The sequence below is a fragment of the Rhinolophus hipposideros genome, assembly GCF_964194185.1.
Source record: "Rhinolophus hipposideros genome assembly, chromosome: 16".
NCBI lineage: Eukaryota > Metazoa > Chordata > Mammalia > Chiroptera > Rhinolophidae > Rhinolophus > Rhinolophus hipposideros.
The window spans coordinates 37,203,724-37,225,722 of record NC_138062.1 but is presented as its reverse complement, the minus strand read 5'-3'; the positions used below and the strand labels follow the sequence as shown (position 1 = coordinate 37,225,722).

The 21,999-nt window shown below is 35.0% G+C and overlaps 1 pseudogene across 1 annotated transcript in view; it reads left to right on the top strand.

The window, feature by feature from the left end:
- Positions 1 to 6,257: 6,257 nt before the first annotated feature.
- The window catches only part of LOC308509388 (eukaryotic translation initiation factor 4 gamma 1-like), a 40,320-nt pseudogene continuing 24,578 nt past the window's right edge, over positions 6,258 to 21,999 (top strand). Inside the window, exon 1 of the transcript in view lies at positions 6,258 to 6,269. The product of the transcript in view is annotated as a eukaryotic translation initiation factor 4 gamma 1-like (transcript). The remainder of the gene's footprint in view (positions 6,270 to 21,999) is intronic.

Here is a 21,999-nt window from a genome sequence, read left to right as displayed (position 1 = left end):
TTGCATGATTTCAATTCTTTTAAATTTGTCAGGTTTTGTTTTATGGCCCAAAGAATATGGACTGTAATGAATATTCCACATAATCATAATTCTTGAAAAGTATGTGTGTTCTCCTGTTGTTGGTGGTTGTAATATGTAAGTCTTCAATATATCTGAGATTTTCTGTTTACTTATTCTATCACTTAATGAGTAAGGAATATTGATATTTCCACTATAATTGTGGATTTGTCTATTTCAGTTCCATTTTTTTTTTTTTTGGCATCATGTATTTTAAAAGTCTTTTGTTAGGTAAATACACATTGAAAATCATTGTGTCTTTTTGATGAATTGACCCCCTTTGTCCTTCGGTAATGTTCCTGCTTATCCCTGTCAATATTCTTTTGTTTGTCTATTTTGTTTGATAATATAGCCATTCCAGCTTTTTTTTGATTAGTGTTTGCACGGTACATCTTTTGCATTATTTTTATGCTTAATCTAATCATAGTTTGATATCTAAAGTAGAGTCTGTGTAGATTATGTAGGTAGAATTGATTAATTAGATCTTGGTTTTAAATTAAATCAGACAATATCTGTATTTTAGAACATTTATACTTTGGGGGTGGCCATTTATATGTAATCTAATTATTAATATGGTTATATTTATATTTGTCAGTAAAGCTGTCTGTCAAAATAGTTGTCTATTTGTCTTATAGTTTTCTGCTTTTATTGCAATTGAGTATTTTTATTCATACTACCTCCTCTGTTAATTTATTAGTTATATCTGTTTCATTATGATTTCTAATAGTTCTTCTATATATTTGTAATTTGTTATCTATTTTAAAATAGTATTATATCACTTCATGTGTAGTATAACAACATCAAATTCTATACTTTTAGCTCCTCTCATCTATCCACTGTGCTATTATGTATTTTATTATTATATAATGAGCCTCATAATATGATTACTTTTTTTGTTTTAGACAGTCAGTTGTTTTGTTTGTTTTAGAGTGATTACAAATAAGGATTTATCTTCATTTGTATCTTTTCTGCAGTTATTTACTTAAAACTTGGGTCTATAGACCCAAGTTTTTGTCATATATATTTCTTCAATCTGCAGAAGTTCTTTTGACATTTTATATATTCACAATCTGAGCACATGAATTCTCTCTGATTTTCCTCATATGATAATGTATTTGTTCTGTCTCCATTTTTAAATGGTATTTTCATTGAGTATAGAATTCTCATTGACAGCTTTTGTTTTTCTTCCAGCACTTTAAAGATGGCATTCTGTGATCTTCTGAATTGTGTAATTTTGACAAAAATCTGCTTTAATTTTTATCTGTGTTTTTCTATATGTAATGTGTCCTTTTTTCTATAGTAGTAGCCTTCAAAATTTCTCTTCATCTTTGATTTTTAGCAGTTTGAATATGATATGTCTATAGTGTTGTTGTTGCCTTTATCACTTTTGAAGTATTCAAATACACCAGACTCCATGCTTCATCTCTCTTTGAAAATGCCTGTCTTTATTTAGAATTTAGGCTACCTGGTTGCTCTGCAAACCCAGCTCTCTGATGCTCTGATGGTTTCCATTAATGTTACCATTTTGTACAGTACCCAGATTTTTCTCATTGTTAGGATAAGATATAAATTTTTTGTAACCTTTCTCTATTCAGTGGAAGCAGAATATCTATACCTAGTATTTATCCTTTGGTGTCTGGCTTCTAGTGTTTAACATTGTTTGTGAAATTGATGCACTTTGGTTTAGGTAGTAGAAGTCCATTATTTTTTATTGTTAGTATCATTCTGTTATGTAAGTGTTCTTTAATGTATTCATGCATTCTACAGTTAATGAATGTTTGAATAGTATCCAATTTGGGTCTATTATCAACAGAGCTACTAGGGACATTTTTACGCAGATGTTTTTGTGGGAACACATTCACAAATTTTACAATGGTACTGACTTGATGTAGATAGGTATATGTTTACATCCAAAGAGTTTGTAGCAATTTTCATACCTATTACAAAGTATGACAGTGTCAGCTCCTTCAAATCCTTGCCAACATTGTTGGTCTTTTAAATGTTATTAATTATTAATTATTAGTATTAATTGTGAGTAGTTTCAATTTAAGTCTATAAATTGATTTTAGTCTAATGCTGGAATAAAAATTTGCTTCAGTTTATAAACACTAATTTAGTTATTCTCTTTTTTTGCTCCTTAAACTTGTATGTCGTTTGAGAAAGAGGAAATCCGTCAATAGTCAAATAGTCCTTGACTATGGGTTGTCACACTATTCAAGAAGTGAATGCATATATAATCCTTGTTTTCCAAAGTAATCGTGCTTAGTCATTAGCAATACGTTCCATGTACAATGCAGTGTTATCTAAGGTTACCTCCTAGGTCCTTGACTATGGGTTGTCACACTGTTCAAGGAGTGGTGAATACATATATGTATCTTTCCATAGCTTCCTGATATGTTAATGTGAGTGTTTTGTGCTATGTTGGTAATTCACTCTCCTTTGTATCCTTTTCCAGAGGCTCTAATGTTCTAATTAATCAAATATCTATTTAAGAGACACATGGAGAAATGTAAGGTCTGTTGAGAAATGTAGGATAAGTGATGAGTTTTGAAATACTTAGGAAAACAACAAAATAGAAAAAATCAACATAAAATACAATAGATAATTTAACTTTGGGTACTGAAATGGCACTTAGGGTCAGTGTTTGCAATATCAATTATTATTGAATAGGAAATATTTAGAACTACTGCTTAATAATGATTTATGACCAGGACAATGCCTAATAGCAAAAATGACTACAGTGCATGTTTCCACTTTTATTGACTAGTATGTGTGTGTAGAAACATAGTGGTACAGGTAACAGAAAGAAAATCTATAATTCACATAATACGATCAATCATATAATTCCATCTATCAAAATATAAAATCTAAAAGAAGTAACTGGAGATAAATTTGTGGTAACAGTAAACTGAAGAGGATTCTTTCAGACAGATGATCAGTGAATAAAAGTTTTTTTGTGTTTCTGCATGTAAAACAATTACGCTGTACAAAGACTGTTCGGGTTGGTGGGATAACAGTAAACAAGACAGATAGATCCCTGCTTCCCTGGAGCTGACATTCTCAAGCAGGGATGACAGATAATAAATAGGCAAATAAGAAAATACCATATCATCAAGGCACAGATGAGTATTGCCTAGCAGAGGAGCAATGGAATATAATAGATATTGGACTGGATATCAGAAATACTTTTGAAGTAAATCAACAGGATTTGTTACATAGATGTATACAAATTTATAGAAATATGATCATAAATTATGATATGTTGTGCATATTTACAGTCATAACTATATATAGAGAGAGATTTAGTTGAGAGCTTAATTGTGTTGCTTTCAAACTTATTTCATTCATCTCATCCCCCAGCTCTGCAGACAGTGTAAATATGTGGTACAATGTGTGGGATGGTTCTTTGCATTTCCTTAAGCATTTAGATGCTGCCTTACTTGATTGTCCAAACAAATATTCCCAATTCATTATTCAGATAGGAAATCTTGCTCTTTCTGATCATCATGCAGAGGCCTGGAGAGTTTTGTTTACTATATGAAGTAAAAAGGAAAATATGAGGCAGAACATTCTTCAGATTCACTGCATGGTCAAATTTACAAAACTAGCCATGCCATTAATTCCTTGCTGATATTCCAGCACTTGCATGAATATTTTAAACTTCAAAAACCAACCCTGGGGACATGTGATCTGAATAGCGGTCAGTATATCAGCTCTTCTTTCTTTTTGTTCATCTCATTATCTACCTTAGCTTCCTTCCTATTCTTTCACTCACTCTTCCTCTCTAAATCTCCTTCTCTGTGTGTGTGTATCTATCTCCCTTTAAGGTTTCTCCCTCCATTTCTAGCTTTCTCTTCTATCCCACTCCCTCTTTATTCCTTAAAGTCATCAAGTTTATGAATTCGGTCATCCTATACTCTTATTTCCTCATTCCCCATCCTGCTTCCTCCCAACTTCCTTCTCTCATTTCCTCAAAATTTGTCTATGTCCTCCGTGTGTATGTGTAAATGCCCTTCTTTTTAAATGACCAGTATCCTTAGCTGCGTTAATGAAGTCATGAATATCTGAGTCAAGCATTGTGCAATAATTAAATACACCAATGCTCCGTTCCTAATGTTTGTGCATACAAATACTTCCTTGGCATAGACTCCTGCTCAATCTGACTGGCATTCCAGGAAGATCTCTGGGCACTAGTCACAATCTTTATAAGAATGAAGGCTTTGCTCTTTATTGGAGAGAGACTTATAGGGTTCGGTCAGCACTGTCATGACATAAACATTGTCACTTTATCACTCCACCTCTCTTTTTGGCTCAGCCTAATGCAATAACCAGTGCCCCATGTTGCTCAGTGCTCAAAATACCCAGGTCTCCCACTGAATACCTGACTTATGTCATCTAACCAGGGCTTCTCTCTTATCATTAAGGTTCAAAATATCTCACACTGACTCAGCACCCACGTATTACCCACGTGGCCAGATTAGTGAGATTTTAGGCTGCTGGCCAGTAGGTGAATAGGGCCACTGGCCAGTGGTTCTTTGCTGACCCACCCTGAAGTTGGTGTCATGTGCAGTGGACGCTGCTGCTGTCTTGCGCTGCTCTAGTTTTGCCAGGAGCTGTGTGCAGGGGCCAGGCACCAACACCCAGAGAAGTGGGGATAACTAATACCCAATGGGCAAACGTTGACTAATGAAGGGTGGAAGATGTAAAGGAGCTGGTGAGTGAATTCTCTTCCACTTCCAGCAACTATTCTGCGCTTCAGTGTTTCCATCCACCTGGTCTCTCTTGAGACATGTTGCATGACAGGAAATCAGCTGTGCTTTCTGATGAGGCTTTGGCCAACTGGGTCATTCAACTCATTTGCTTTTTTTCCTTTTGCTTTTTCCCATGTCATTTTATTCACTCATACATTGCGAATCCCCTACAGTGTTTCAGAGCTGCTTTTCTATGGAAACCATGCTAAGAAACCCACTCCAAAGTTCCAATGACTAGTCTGTACGGTGGTCAGAAGACCGAGTCAGACCAATTGCAGTCAGTCCACCTGATTTTTCAAATATGTGCTGCTGGAAAGCAGAGCTGTAACCCAACCCAGTCTCTTAGAGAAAGAGGATCTGAAAGGTCATAATAAGTGTTCAGAATTAAAGAGAGAGCAAGAGCGAGAGAGAGAGAGATATGCAATTGTGTATAGGTTTCTACCTTCCCAAGATTTAGTTTCTTAGCTGTACTGTTTTTGTTGTTGTTTTTTTGCATTTTGGTTTTTTTCTTAACTTATTCCAGGGTTCCATCAACAAATCTATCCTTTAGCATAGGCTAGTTTAATGAGCTTCAGACACTTGCAAATAAACCATTGTCTTGACCGTGCTGTAGGAAATCCATAGTCTATTATCTGTCTTTCTTTTTAGGTAGCCTTTCAAAGACCTTTTTTTTTTTTTTGCCATATTTGATTTGACAGTCATCAGGTCTCACTGTTTCAGCATCACTCTCTGCCACAATGAATCTCTGTCTGTCCTCACTGTGGTGTCCTAGGTGCCACTTATCTTTTTCTGTCTTCTAAATCGGGTGAAATTTTGGGGGGAAAGTGAATGCATTTGGGGATGGGTCGGCATCAACAACAGTAAATTCCAGGTACTGCTTATTCTGTGCTTCCAAAATCACAGAATCTCACTCTCCACCCTCCATGCTCCTCAAAAAAGGCCAGAGGAAAGAATAAGAAAATATACCTTGAAAGTGAATAAGATTAGAATTCGATCAGAGTTCAAAGTTGTTTTTTTTTTAATTTTTTTAACCTATTAGCTGAATTTGGATTAATTCCTTAGAATCTCTGATCCTCGGTTTTCTCCAGAGTAAAGAGAAGATGAAATGTACTAAGATACTATTTAAAGTATGTGCTAATGTCTGAAACTTAATATGTATTCCAAGCAACTTAGGGATTATATAAGTAATCTATGCAAAATGATGAATTATTTGTTTTTCATTAGGTTGTAGAGTTATGACTTGCTTCTTTTCATGTTTCTTTTAAAATTTTAAATATTAAAGCAGATACGTATAGCCCAAAGTTCCCAGATAATCTCACTCATGTATTGTACTTTATTTAATGTCTGTGTATCTGATACATTTAGGTCACTTAATTTTTCACAGTGGTTTCTGCAATATCACACGCTAACAATAATGGTAAAACAAGCTGCATAACTGAAGTAGGCGCTATGGCATTTTCGGTATGTCAAGTTCATTCTATTTCCATTCTCCCAGTCCATTTAGGTGATTAAACTGTGAGATTTTTCTTTTGTCTGATGTGGCTCACCTGCCTCCCTGACCCACTCCAATGTGCCCTTCTGTTTTCTAGGAGTAGTTATGTTCCCTGTTTATTTGAACTATGATGAGTTTGCCTGAGGACTTTCATTAAGGATGTTTATTGAGAGAGTTAATTGCCTCAGTCCTCTTCCCAGGAAAAAACAAAGGTGCTGACCTGGAGGAAGCCACTTAGAGGGTCTGGACAGGGAGCAGGTCCAGGATGCCCCCTGGTGGGCAGACAGGCAGATAAGAAGACTGAAGGGAGTTTTCAGGAAACAGTCTCAACTAGCATCACTTCAGTAGGCATTAGAGAAACGTCAGGAGTTCATGCATGTACCATGGTCAGTGTGTGGCCTATCCACCTAGTTAAGCAAAGACCATGGGGAGCAAGCCGAGAGAGGCGCTGGAGGTGGGATGCAAAATTCCCAGAATCCTCTCTTTCCTTTCCTATCAGTACATGGGGGTCGGTAATGACAATGAGCTTGTTTGGATGGAATTGCCAGTTGCAGGGGAATAGACACACAGATGAGAGAAGTTTCCTTTATAAAACCTATAGTGATGGCAGAAAATGTCTCATGTCATTGTGAGTTGCAGAGGGATTAAAAGATCCTAACAAAATATGAAAGACAGCTATCAGAGTTCCAGTGAAATTTTACTGCACTAGAGAGTACACACAAGCAAACAGTTGTCATCAGTCATGGGTTCAAATTCCAGGCAATACTGACATTCCAGTGTCTGGCAATCAGTGAAGTTAATGAAAACACTATTATTCATATGGCACAAACTTTTAGTACCGAATATTTGAAAACACTATTATTCATATGGCACAAACTTTTAGTACCGAATATTTGAAATCTTTACTTTGAAATACAGAGAAAAGTAAATCCCAAATGAGTGTGTGTCATAGCAACTAGTACCAAGAAAGTTCTGTATTCTTACCCAAACTTTTAGACCTCAGAAAATAGTAGATGAATTATGTTTGAGGATAACTGGCTGCTACCTGAAATACAAAGCAATGTATTTAGATTGTAAAATGCAATCTAAAAAATCATTTACATGATACATACATACTTAGATGTTGATGAAAACTCTGGCCTGGCTTAACTGTTATTTAGGTTTTGTGGAGCTATTTCTGTGATCGGCTGTTAATCATATAATTTCACCTAATTTTATTTAAGAACACACATTATTTTTCATAGGATATGTTTCCATAATTTATGCTGAAGAAAAAAGAACAGCATTAGGGAGTGATTAGGTACAGTTTCTCCCACTACCACAGGACCTGGATACCTGCCAGCAGGCACGAAGCACATTCTAACAGGCGGCATTCCCCACAGGCTCCCTTGACACATTTTATGAGCCAAAGAAATAGTGTGACACCCAATACAATGCCATCCCTGAGCCCTACCATGTTCACATTTATGAGGGTGCAAATTGTACCCTCATAATGCCCCGTATGTGGAAAACACATTCAGACCACTGGGGCCTTAGGCACCTGAATACTGGAAGCAAAAATCAACTGGTAAATGCAGTTGGAAAAGCTACTGCCTACATTTTAAGTAGAATGGATTCCCATAAGTACAAAACAGTCACATTTCAAGTTATTGGTGTACAATTTAAGGAGTTTAAGTCCTAAATGGTTTAGGACAAAAAACTTCATTTTTGATTTTAGCAGCGTTCAGTGCATGAACCATGTCTTTTGCTGACTATAAATCCCTGTGGCATTGAGATTAGTATGCAGGGTATAGTCAGCACACAGTAGTTGATGAAATTAGATCTTTCTATAGTTAGGAACTGATAAGAGTTTCAGCCTCTCGATTTTTGGAATTAGTAGGAGAGGTTTCCTACAAAAGAATTGTAGCTCTAGATAATTATTAGAGTCTGGGATTGATGGTCATTAGGAAATACGAGTCGTGTAAAGCTTGTTAACAGTGGTTCATTTGATCTGAAGGAAGTTGAATTGGTGTGCAAATGTTCCAGGCTATAGAGCAAGAAATAACTGTTATATTGGTATCCTCCCCCAATTTATTTGCCACATACAAATGAGATATTACAGCTAAAATATGCATTAATGTAATAGAAGAATTTATAGTCAGGTTTTACAGAGAAACTATTCAGAAACAATTGTACATATTAACAAGTAGACAGATGAAAATTAACAGAACAAGCCTTACTTCTGTTTTCAAACCTCAGCTCCTCACACTTCTTTCCCTCATTCATAACAGATGATAGCTTTTTAGATCACAGAGGTCATAGGACCCATGAGACTAGAACTTTCACAACTTGTTGCTGATCACAAACCGAAAAATCTTTTAAAACGACTTTTTAATGTGGTAAAGTACATGTAACAGAAATTTACCATCGTAGCCATTGTTAAGTGCATGGTTCAGTGGTATTACCTAGTCATTTGCCTGATTGAACAACCATCACCACTATCCTTCCTCAAATCTCTTTTCATTTTGCAAAATCCAAACTCTATCCATTAAACAGTATCTCCCTATTCTTCCATCCTCCAATCTCTGGAAACCATAATTCTATTTTGTGACTCTATAACATTTGTCTATCCTTGGTATCTTATATAAATGGAATCATACAATATTTGTCCTTTTAGGACTGGTTTCTTTCACTTAGCGTAAGATTTTCTATGTTTTATCCATGGTATAGCATGTGTCAGAGGTTCCTTCTGAAAAAGGCTGAATGATATTCTATTGTGTGTATATACCACATTTGTTTCTTCATCCATTGATGAATACTTTTACCTTTTGGCTATTGTGAATGATGCTTCTGTAAGCACGGATGTACAAATATCTCTTTCAGACTTGGTTTTCAATTTTGGGGGCATATGCCCAGAAGTGGAGTTGCACAATCCTAGGTAATTCTATTTTCAATATTTTGTGGTAACTGCCATACTGTTTTCCATTGCAGCGGCACCATTTTACATTCCCACCAATAGGGCAAAAAGGTTCCAATTTTCCCACATCCTCCCCTACACTTGTGATTTTGTGTCTTTTAAATAGTAGCTGTCATAATGGGTGTGAGGTGGTGTCTCATTGTGGCTTTGAGTTTTCATTTCTCTAATGAAGTTGAGCGTCTTTTTTTTTTTTTATGTACCTATTAGCTATTTGTACACATCCTAATTCTCAACTATCCTGTTATGCTATTAATAATATAATGATAATAACAATAAAAATTTTTCACAGTTTACCATGTAACAGATACAGTTTTGACGGCATGACAGGTATTGATTGACCTACTTGATCCTTGCAACAACCCTGTGGGGTAAATATCATTGTCCGCATTTTTCAAATGAAGAAACTGGGACATAGACAAGTTCAATTATTTAACTTGGACCACACAGCAAGTAGGTCTTACAAGTCTGGTTTCCAGGTTCCAAGCTATCAAGGTGTCCCTCCTACTGTCTTTGGTTAATCCCTGCATTGATTTTAGGATCCCATCTTTTCTCATGTATGTAGGCCATTATTTCATAAATTATCTCCTTTTCCCTTTTATTTCACATTTTACAACACCATACTAGAGTACTACCAACAACATACATTTAAATACAGGCAATTTTATCTCGTTTTTATCTTTCTGTAACCAAACTCACCTAATCTCTTCTTATCATCAAAACTAAAACCTTCCCTGACCCTATATTTAATTTCATCCTATTCAAGCTTCTCTTCATAATCAAATTCCTTTGCTTACTGTTTATTTTCTTGACCCCCTAATCTTTCCTCAACTCACGGCAGTCTGGTTTCTACTGCATTTCTGATTTTAGTGAACACTCCTCTTTGCTAACTACAATGAGCCTTTTTCTCTTAAACTCTTAGCAGCATTGGACCATCTGACTGCTCCTTCTTGAAACTCTTCTTGGCTCAGATGAGAATGCATGTCTGTGGTTTCTCCCCACTTCTCTGATCGGACTTCTCAGACTCCTTTGAACCTATTGTTTTTCTTCCCTATGCCTTAAATGCTGAAATTCCTCAGGGTTCTGCCCTAGACCCTCTTCTCTAGCTAGTCTTGTGTTTTTCTGTACCACAGTTATACAGTAATATATATGCCGATGCTTTCCAAATTTGTGACCTATACCTAATTTCTCACCAACCAGTATGAGCTTCAGACCATATATCTAATTGCTTCCTGGTTTCCCTTACTTGAGAGTCCTTCATATTTATAATATTTTCCACCCAAACCATTTATGCTTTCTCTGCCTCCTATCTAATGCTGAAATCTACATAGTTGATCAAGCCTAAGCTTAACCCTATCCCTTTCTCAACTCCTACCTATAATCAATAACCAGTTTCTGCTGATTTTCTCTCAGATAATTTGCATATCTAGCTACCTTTCTTCTGCAGAGAGGAGAAACATATCGTAATACTTTTGTTCCATTCACACTGGCCCATTTTCTGGGTCTTGAAAATGCCAAATTAGTTCCTTTCTTGGGATATTAGCAGGAGCTGCTTCTACTCAAAATATATTTATCTCCTATCTCATAGAGTTGCCTTTTCAAAATTTCCTTTAAAACATATTTGATTTTTATCTTTTCATTTTTATTTTAAATACAACTTATAAAGCTACTAAAATATTTACTGTGTCATGTTTTTGTCTATCCTTTCTGTGACTCAAATGTAATCTACCAAACTCTAAAAATTTATCTTCTAATGGTGGTCTCAATGGGAAGTCAGTGCATTAGGTAATACAGATTCATAAGCCTTCTTTTTATTGTTAGATAAAAATTTACCATGCTTAATAATATACCTTAATAGATCACTGGTGAAACTGGTTTCTCTGTCACTAAGTTGCAAATTTCCTCCAAGCAGTTTTTTGTTTACAATAGGCAAGATCCATTTTTTATTTTTGTGAGTTTATTTGCTAATTATTCATTTTTAATGTTCTATTATAAAGAAAAATAAAACACATAAATTTACTTAGTGGAATTTTATTCTTTAGAGAACACAAAACAAATTAGGAACTATTTTTCTACCTTTGATACCTAGATAAAAATTTTAAAGTTCCACCAGAAATTGTTTCACTGTTAATGTCTGATTTTCATGCAATGAAGAGAAAGTATAAGCAATATATTTTAACAATTAGAGCCTAATTAGGCAGAAAATAAATAGAATATGGAACAAAATATATTAAAATCTAAAACCACATGTAAACATAGCAGGGAATATATTAGCTATAATCTGGAAAATATTTTTTAAATTTTACTTAATCTGGAAGTTATATAGATTTTGTACATACTGAGTGTAAATTGTTTTCTCCTAGGAAATTCTTTCTACTTTGTATATAAAGTATATATATATATATATATATATATATATACTTTATTTTCCTGAGTGTTAAGTTCTCTGTAAAATTTGGTGGAAAGTACAGAGGTCTCTCATACACTCCCTGTCCCGTTACGTATAGCCTCCCCATTATCAACATGTCCCTTCAAAGTGATACGTTTTTTGATAATTAATGAACCTACACTGACACATTATTATGACCCAAAGTCCATAGTTTGCATTAGGGTTCACTCTTGGTGTTGTACATTCTGTGAGTTTAGAAAAATGTATAATGACATCTATCCATCACTATTGTAACCTACAAAGTAATTTCACTGCCCTCAAAATTCTCCATGCTCTGCCTATTTATTCTTCCTCCCTTTTAATTCCTGGTGACCACTGATTTTTTACTGTCTCCATAGGTTTGCCTTTCCCAGAATGTCATATAGTTAGATTCATAGAGTATGTAGGCTTTAAGAATAGCTTCTTTTACTTAATATGCATTTCAGTATCACTCATGTCTTTTAATTGTTTGATGACTCATTTCTTTTTAGTGTCAAGTAATATTCCGTTATCTGGGTGTACCAGTTTATTCATTTTCCTACTGAAGGACATGTTAGTTAATTCAAATTTTGGCAATTATGGAAAAAACCTACTATAAACATCCATGTACAGATTTTTGTGTCGACATAAGCTTTGAACTCCTTTGGGTAAATCACAAGGATCACATCATTAGATTGTATGGTAAAATTAAGTTTTATAAGAAACCACCAACCCTTTTTCCAAAGTGGCTGAACCACTATCCATTTTAGGAGCAATAAATGAGAGTTCCTGTTCCATATCATCACCATCATTGGGTGTTTCCAGTGTTCTAGATTTTGGTCATTCTAATAGCTGTGTGGTGGTAGGTATCTTTTTGTTTTAACTTGAATTTCCATGATGACATGAGGTGAAACATCTTTTCATATGCTTATTTACCATCCCTTTATCTTCTTTGGTAAGGTTTCTGTTAAGGTCTTTGACTCCTTTATAAATCAGGTTGTTTTCTTATTGAGTTTTAAGAGTTATTTGTATATTTGAGTAATAGTCCTTTATCAACAATGGCAATTATTTCTTCAAATATTATTTCTTAGCTAAAGAGAATACAAATAAACTGAAAACGAAACATTGATTTATTTTCAGGTGAGTCATAAAGAATGTGTATTCTTTAAAAATATAGAAACATTAAATTAAGCTGAGATGTAGTAGGAAATATATATTAAGTCTGCCTTATTATTTCTCACTTGGGTTGGATTTAGTGTTTATATAAATTCTAGGGAAATGCTTTTTAAATATGTATTCATAGAAAAAAGTGTTACTTCTTTCTACCATCTGAGAAAATTTTAGGAAGGACCTTTTAATAGTATAAGCTTGAAGTTTAAGTTCTTTGTGGTGGCTAATACCACACAGAAAAGTTCTTTGCTTTTTTGGCTTTCTCAGATAACTTTGGGCCTCTTAGAACTCTTCAGTGTTCGACTGCTGTGTGATACTCTGCTTGACTTAGGCATAAGTCTAGTAAGTTGAAAATCAGAAAAAGTGAGGTGGAAGGATTTGATTTTCAGTAGTTCCGAACAAAACCTTGTGGAGTTCAGATGAAGTCTTGGAGAAGGATCCGACAGGGCATACTTGGAATAATAAACTAATTCTCCAGCGCTGGGAAGGAAATATTCTTTTAAACCTTGAGATTGAATGTTTGCTTTTGTTGACCCAATGGGGGGAAAGCTACATCAATTTATTCCTTATGCAGAGGCCAGTCACTCAATGTGGGGGCAATCTACGTTCCAAGGGCTCATTGGGGCAAGTTAGATAGATTAGTCTTTTATTACTGAGAGTCTTTGTAGACAATAGGGAGATTTTTGTGCTTCACATCTAATTGTAATCTTTTGGAATTGATGAATATTTTCTCCCTTAAAATAATGCATAGCAATTTGTTTGAAAGTTAATGTCTATTCTCATGACTTTATTGATCTTTGAAATGATTTCAACTGATAGAATATGAACAAATCAGTTCCCTAGGTTTTCTGAGTAAAGTTTGATTTTTACAGAATAGAATTATCTTTTTCCTTAATGTTGATGAAATTTATTTAAAAACTAAATGAACAGTGAACGTGGCTGATCAGGTGGTTCCTGCTTACTGGAGGTATGATGCTTGCTAATGGTTTAGATCCTGGCTAATTCATTCTCAACACTAAACCAGACATGTTTATCCCTAAAATTGGCTGAGAAAGTAGATTGGATGAATTAACCAATATAATGTGAAATGATTTCTAATTTCTTAAATGATGAGTGTGTGTACGTGTCTGTGTGTGTAACATGAGAAAATCACAACATTGATTTTTGAGAGTTGAGAAGGATTCTTAGCCTTCAAGTCATGAATAAAATTTAATCATTAGTATCAGTGAGCACGTGTGCTCATGCTCAGCTGTGACTCCTGTCAGAGTATATTTCCTCAGACTTTCAAATTCATTTGCTAGTCATGATTGTTTGATACTCAGCTGACAAACTATACCAAATAACTGACATGAGCAAATGCCAAAGGATGTCAGGAGTGAAATAAGATGACAACTGTGTGTATTACCATTTTAAATGGACTGTCTTACTCTGCTGAGTGTTGTGATTTTGTTTTTTCCCTGCCTGTCATGCTTGATTAACTGGATCCCGCTTTAGGTGTGTGATGTTTCCAGTTATACCAAGTCCTCACTATTTTGCAAAATGCAGCTTCTGTGGTTACAAAAACATTGTTTCACTTGTCTTTTATTCTCTAGCCCTGGAATTAAAGAGGGCCAATGAAATATGTGAATCTCTGACCAAGTTTGGGGAATATTTTTGTGTGTGCATGAATTAGGAAAATGGTAAGCAGATTTATGGTTGTTCATATTCTTCAATTGTTTTAAAATGGTATACAGATATTTTATTTATTGTCATCAAAATAAAATAGGTAAAATAAAATAAAACAGGGTTACATTACAATAAATTTTTAGATAAGTGAAGCATAATTACAATCTAATACATCAGTAAAATAATGTTTAACAAAAAACGAACCAAACATACATATTCATTCTTAAAAATGGAAAACTTGTAACCTTAAAATTTTTACTTTTTAAATTTGAGTTGTTAGCTTTGACTTCTACGCATACATTTTGTTTGTGTTTGTGTCTCTAATGCTCCCCAAGGCTTTATAGTTTGTTTCTCTGAGCATTTATGAAATTTCTACAAGATACTGAAAGGAAATATGGTTTGAGTGAATTAGGGAATTAGGCTGTAAAAGTAAAACAAATGTGTGTGTGTGTGTAAGCACATGGGGTGGGAGTCTTAGGGCTGCCATTTCCACTTCTGAGATCCTGCTTTTGCATATTTTGAGCTGTTTGTTTGTGTTCTGACTGATAGTTTGCCCAGAGGCAGAGTTCCTAATAAGAGGGATATCACGGAAAAGTTTGCTTTTTATTCCTCAAAATATTTCCTACAATATGAGACAATCCACAATAAAGATAGACAATAGTTTTCATCAGGGTTTAGACATCAGGCTTGCAAATCAAAACACTGCCTGTAGCAAAAGCAAAGATATTTCCTCTCTTTGCATTTAAAATTCATGAAATGACAGAAAAATTAAATGGCACCAAAAATCAAGTAATATATAAACATAGTTTAAACTCACTTTATCTGACTACAGAAGTCTTTTAAAGTTTAAGTGATTTTATAACTACTGATTTTCTACACTTATTCCAAAGTTGAAAGGAAAAGTAAAAACAAAACAAAACAAAACTCATTCCACAGAGAGACTACTTCATAGATTTGTGCAGACTCAGTCTGGTGGTCCATACTGAAATACCTGAGAATCGCATGAGCACTTGTTTAAAAGGCAGATTCCTATATAAGTCAGTGGGTATGAGAACCTTCCTAGAACCTAAATTTTCAGGACCACCATAGGCTATTCTAATGCAGGTTATTCTAAAGCTATACTTTGAAAAATGTGGTCCAAGGCCTTGTTCTAGTCCAACTATGGGCAGCGCCAGCAGCATCTGGGAGCTTGTTGGAGATTTACAAATCTCAGGCTCCATCTAAGAAAATGTGTTTTATCAAGATCCTCAGCTGATTCATAAGCATGTTAGAGCTGAGTTAGAGCTTATTACTTGTGAAGTCAATTAACTTTGTAAACAATTTTGAAAGTACTTCGGAGTCTATATCAATGGGAAAAATATATTTGGATCCCACCAGCTGCCTCAGCAAGTGGAGAACTTTGTGTCACTCACAAAGATGCTGAGTGCAAGTGTTAGTGTCAGTACTAACACTGGGTTTTCTTGCAATATGCAGATCTTCCTGTTTTCAGGTCTATCAAGATATATTTGTCTATGAACTGCCAAGGGACAGAATTTGGGATGAGAATTCTGGCAATAAGAACATTGACCTTTTGCCAGAAATATTTATTAGCCCCAACAGTGTTTGTAACTTACTAATTCCTTTTGAAACAAAGGATCATAGCTCCCATATGTGGACAGTATGTAATGCAGGTAATCCCCCCCTTCCCTTTTTAAGACAGTTTTATTGAATATATTAATAAACTTTTTATTATTTTTTTGTAAGTTAAAGTTTATCGGGGTGACAATTGTTAGTAAAGTTACACAGATTTCAGGTGTACAATTCTGTAATACATCATCTATATCTCCCATTGTGTGTTCACCACCCAGAGTCAGTTCTCTTTCCATCACCATATATGAGACCCCATTTACGCTCTTCTAATTATTATTATTATTTTTTAAGTAGAGCACAGGTCACACTGGCCCATGTGGGATCAAACCGGCAACCTTGGTGCTACCAGCACCACGCTCTAACCAACTAACTGGCCACCCCTGAACTTAATTTTTTATAGGGTATTTCAAAATTGAGTGGGAAAGTACCTAGAGTTTCCCTATATCACCTGCCCTCCCCACTCAACATTCAACATATATACAACCTCTCCCACTATCGACATTGCTCTCACCAGTGGTACATTTATCACAATGGATAAAACTACATAGACACATCATTATCACTTAAAGTCCACAGTTTACATTAGGGTTCACTCTGGATGTTGTATCTTCTGTAGGTTTTGACAAATGTATAATGACACTGACACGTATTAACCATTACAGTATAGTATAGAATATTTTTCTATATTTTCCTCTGTGCTCTGCCTACTCATGCCTCCAGAGGTCCCTCCCCCTGGCAACAAACTGATTGTTTTACTACGACTCCGTAGTTTCACCTATTCCAGAATATCTTAGAGTCGCAACCACATACATAGTACGTGGCCTTTATGGACTGGCTTCTTTTCCTAAGTAATATGCATTTGTTTTCTCCGTGGCTTGATAGCTCATTTCTTTTTTATGGCTGAATAATATTCTATTGTCTAGATTTACCACAGCTTATTTATCCATTCACCTGATCAAAGAAATCTTTCTTGCTTACAAGTTTTGGCAGTCATGAATAAAACTGCTAAAAACATTGATATGCAGATTTTGTGTCAACATACGTTTCCATCTTTGGATAAATATCAAAAAATATGATTACTGGATTGTATGGTAAGAATATACTTAGTTTTATAAAGAACTGTAGAGCTGTCTTCCAATGTGGCTGTACTATTTTGCATTCTGACAACCAATGAATGAGAATTCTTGTTACTCCACAGCATCACCAGAATTTGGTGTTGTCAGTGTTTTGGATTTAGGTCATTCTAATAGGTGGGTATCTCCTTGTTGTTTTTATTTTGTGATTCCTTTACACATTGTTGGATTCAATTTGCTAGTGTTTTGTTGAGGATTTTCGTATCTATGTACGTGATGGATATCGGTCTGTAGTTTTCTTGTAATATCTTTGTCTGATTTTTGTATCAGAATAATGATGGAAGTAGTCCATAACTTCTTTGTCACTTCTTTGGTCAAACATTCTAATAGCTTCTGAAAGCTCTGGAATAAAATTCTAAATCCTAGAAGCACCTGTATGATCTAACTCTTTGCCAACCACTCTTCTTCCTGCTCATAAGTACTCTGGCTACAGGGACTTCCTTTATTCCCCCGGAAAACAGCCAGCATAACTTATTCTGTCTGAAGTAATCTCTCAGTTACCCATATAGTTTCTTTCCTCATGGCACTGAGGTCTCCACTCAGATGGCATTTCATCAAAATAGAAATAATTTCTCTCTCCCTTCTCTCCTCCTTAATCTGTCTCATTTGTTCTTTATTGCTCATATCAGTGTTTGCTATTATATTGTATTTTTATTTATTGCCAGCAATATCTGGTAGTTCTCTATCCAATAATGCCAGTACCCACAAGAGCACTTTTTATTCCAGCACCCATTGAGTAAATATTTGTTGAGTGAGGGAATATGGTGGCAATTAAATCAATTGCCCTCCTTAGGTAAAAAGACTCTTAAATTCATTTTGCAACTTTTATTAAGGGCATCTGAACTTGCAAAGCAAAGTAGTGAATGACTGAACAAATCCCAAGATTCATTAGAGAGCTTCTCTAACCACAAGGAATTCAAAATATACTTGAGTAATATGACAAATATTTAAATTTCAATAAGAATTTAAAATGTATATAGGTCAAGAAGGAAAAGAAATGAGGTGCAGCAGTTGATTAATTGTTTTAATTATTACATTATGTAGGACATAATTGCTATATTTTAGAGGGGGAACAAGGTACTTCAATGTGAAATGCTAAAGGAAGATTTTTATGGAGAAATTGCAACTGATAACCAGAGAAACATTTATACAAAATAAACCCCAGGCATTTTTTTTCCAACTGCTTCACTGAAAAAGCTATATTAAAATTAACAAATCTCCAAGTTAAACTTGGTCACAATCCCAAATCAAAATCACATTCATGTTTGTTTCATTTGCCTTCTGGTCTTTGGTTTTGTACATAGTAAGTTTTTGCATATTTATAGCGTTGTCGTACATAGAAACTTATACCATGGTATTTTATTTCTAATTTCTCTTTAAAAAGGTCTGTCTTTTTTTCTTTTCACTGCCACCCTTTCCTATAAAATAGGTTAAAATCCTGGCATGTGTCTTTCCACACCATTCTCCATGTTTATACAATCACATATGAATATAAAGATTTTCTTCTTGTTTATGTCACTTGTTTTATGTTCCAAATACCTCCATTTTTTTGTTATATGTATTCTAAAAATTCCTGTAAAAAATTCTACATCACTTTAATAACAGCATAATATTTTGTGCCAAAATAGTATGTCCAATTTTGCAAATTCAGGTAATTTCTAGTTTGGGTTTATTTTGTTTTGGCTTTGCCATAGTCTTGCATATCTGACATTACAAGCTGGTGTCTTTATTTCATGCCATTATTGAGTGAAAACCAATGTGCATGTAACCAGATATTGAATGAGGTTTACCTTTTGTATTAATTTTTGATTTAGGCCCCAAACCTGAAAATTTACAGGTAATAAGTGCACTCACATACTTCTGAGAGCATGTAGTTAATACCAGACACCCTAACCAGAGCTTGCCAAAAGATGGTAAAACTCCACTGCTGTGATGCTCACCTCATCACTCTAGTCAAAATAAAGAGAAAGCTGAAAATGTGAGAGTGTGAAGGAGTCCTGGCAGGGTGAAAAGGGGAACGTATCATGAACTCTCCCTTTCCATCCCTTATGAAATTGTTGTCCCCATTAAGCCAAATGAAAGAAATCCCTAAGTTTAGTGGTGGCCACCAGAAGGGGGAATTGGCATCGGGATGACTGGTGGTTGGCAGAAGCAGATACGCCCATCTTGGTATAGCCAGTGAAATGAAATGTGATGATGATTCTTGGGAGAGCTTAAACATGTTCTGGGAGTTTGGGAGGAATATGTGAACATAGAGAATGGTGCCTCTGCCTCACCTTGAGAATTTTAAAAGTGGGAGTCTGGCTCAAATCATCTGGAAGGCAGGTGACAAGGGTAATATTGTTGCCGCTACCCCACTATTCTTCCACGTGTTGGGAATATGTGAGATTCCCAAGGGACACAGAGACTAGAGGACAAGTGAGCTGAGGATTCTGGGGTGAGGAATAAGCAGCAGAGTGTCAATCTAGGGGCAAATCTGAGGTAAATGAGGACATCACCCCAAATCTGCCATGTACAAATGCCACAGGTCTTGAGAAGAAACCCTACACATACTCCATGGAAGGCCAGAATTTGAATATCTGATACATAAGATATATTGAAGGCCAGGCCAATTTGCAGAGCACTGATGATACAAAACTTTCCCCATTTTTCTAACATTTGTTTTCTCCACTTTCCCTCAGTGACAAGAGTAGGAGAAGGGAGACGAAAATGGGGAATGGTAAATAAATAGACCATCTCTCCTTTTCTCACTTGATTCTAGAACAAGGGAGACAGCACTGATCTTGTGAAGGCCCTACACTGTACGGAAGATGAAAGTTTTAAATTAGACTGGATTTTTCTATCTGAAAGAGTTGTAGCCTTCTGATAATTAAAGCTAGCTAAATGCAATACCACCTTTAAAAAATATCAGTAAATAAGGAGTGGAGATTTAATAGTACATGTTTAAAGATAATGATAGCAGAGAGAGAGAGAGCTGTTTGTAGTTTATGCTCCATAAAATTATGACTCACTTTTTTTTACATATGTATGTAAAAAATGTGTACATGAGTGTATAGGTACATGTGTATACATAGCTCCTAAATATAATATAGTCAAGACCTTTTCTCTAAGTATAAATCTAAATATATATAGTTTATATATACATTTTATTTCCATATTAATTTACAAAATATCTCACTAATGTGTAATAGTGAATTTTTTGCATATCTACAGCATCAAGCATTCTCATTTATCTTTATAAAATTTTTGCCAGCTAGATGGTAAAGGTAATGTGCCTTTTCATTAATTTGATTTGGATTTTCACCGGCTACTAGTGAGATTGAAAATCATGTTATACCTTGACTTTCTCGTCTGTGAATTTTCCATCAGTGTTATGTTGTTGTTTGTTTTAAGACATATGTTTTTGTTTTTTTTCCTGATATATTTTTGTCCCCATTTATGATTTTTTTTGGACAAAACATTTACATTTAATGTAGTCTAATTCTTCTATGTCACTCTTTGAAGCTTCTGAATAATTTTGCTATAAATGACTTCCAACATAAACATGTATAAATACATATAGGTACCTCATTGCTGAATCACTATGGTCACCTTTGAAGAACTCCCCTTGGGAAGCTATGCACCGAAGCCAGGGCATAGCCCACCCTTCAAAGTAATTTTGGAACTCTTTGTCTGGAATGGTCATTGTATTACCCTTGATGTCCCAAATGTTATCAAAATATCTTCCTTTCAATATTTCCTTTATCTTGGGTAAAGAAAGAAGTCATTGGCACCAGATCAGGTGAGTAGGGAGGGTGTTCCAATACGGTTATTTATTTACTGGCTAAAAACTCCCTCACAGACAGTGCCGTGTGAGCTGGTACAATGTCGTGATGCAAGAGCCATGAATTGTTGGTGAAAAGTTCAGGTTGTCTAACTTATTCACGCAGCCTTTTCAGCACTTCCAAATAGTAAACTTGGTTAACTGTTTGTCCAGTTGGTACAAATTCATAATGAATAATCCCTCTTCTATCAAAAAAAGTTAACAACATTGGTGCATAAGTTCTCGAACTTAATTGTCAGAGCTCTTATGTACAGTGCACAAGATTTTCAAATTCTGTTGAAATTTAGGATGGGATATTCTTTACAAAAATTTCTTAGTCCTTTTTTGTATATCTCTACCACTAGGATTTCTCATCTTTTAATCTTTTTTATTTAGATTTATCTCTCATTTAGGTCTTATTAGATACCTTTGGCTACTATTAAAGATCATTATCTATATAATATCACATCCTTGGATTTACTCAGTAGTAACAAAATGAGTCCAATTAGTCCAGTCTTTCCTGTAATTTCAAGGGTGCCTTTTACATTCTACTTCCCCAAAGCAAGAGACAACATAACTCCAAATAATTATCTGTTTGTGTGCCAAATGTTTGCCATTATGTCTTCCTGTTCAGTAATTACTGTTTCTATAATTTCTCCACCTTATCAATAGAGGATGGTAATCTTACTGTCATTGTATACTCTCATGAAAAGTTGAGCAGGACCAGGAGGTATTTCCTCTAGTTCTTCAACCTTTGAAAAAGGTAAATGGTTTTATTATAGGAAAATATAACTTGGATGAGTCCTAAATTCTTCCTCATATTTTAGTTTTATATGTGTCTATATCATACCACGTTGGCCTTTTTTAAAGTCATTTAAAATACTCCGTATCAAATTCCTTAGTTAAACTATTACACAAAGATAAATTAATTGTTCAATAT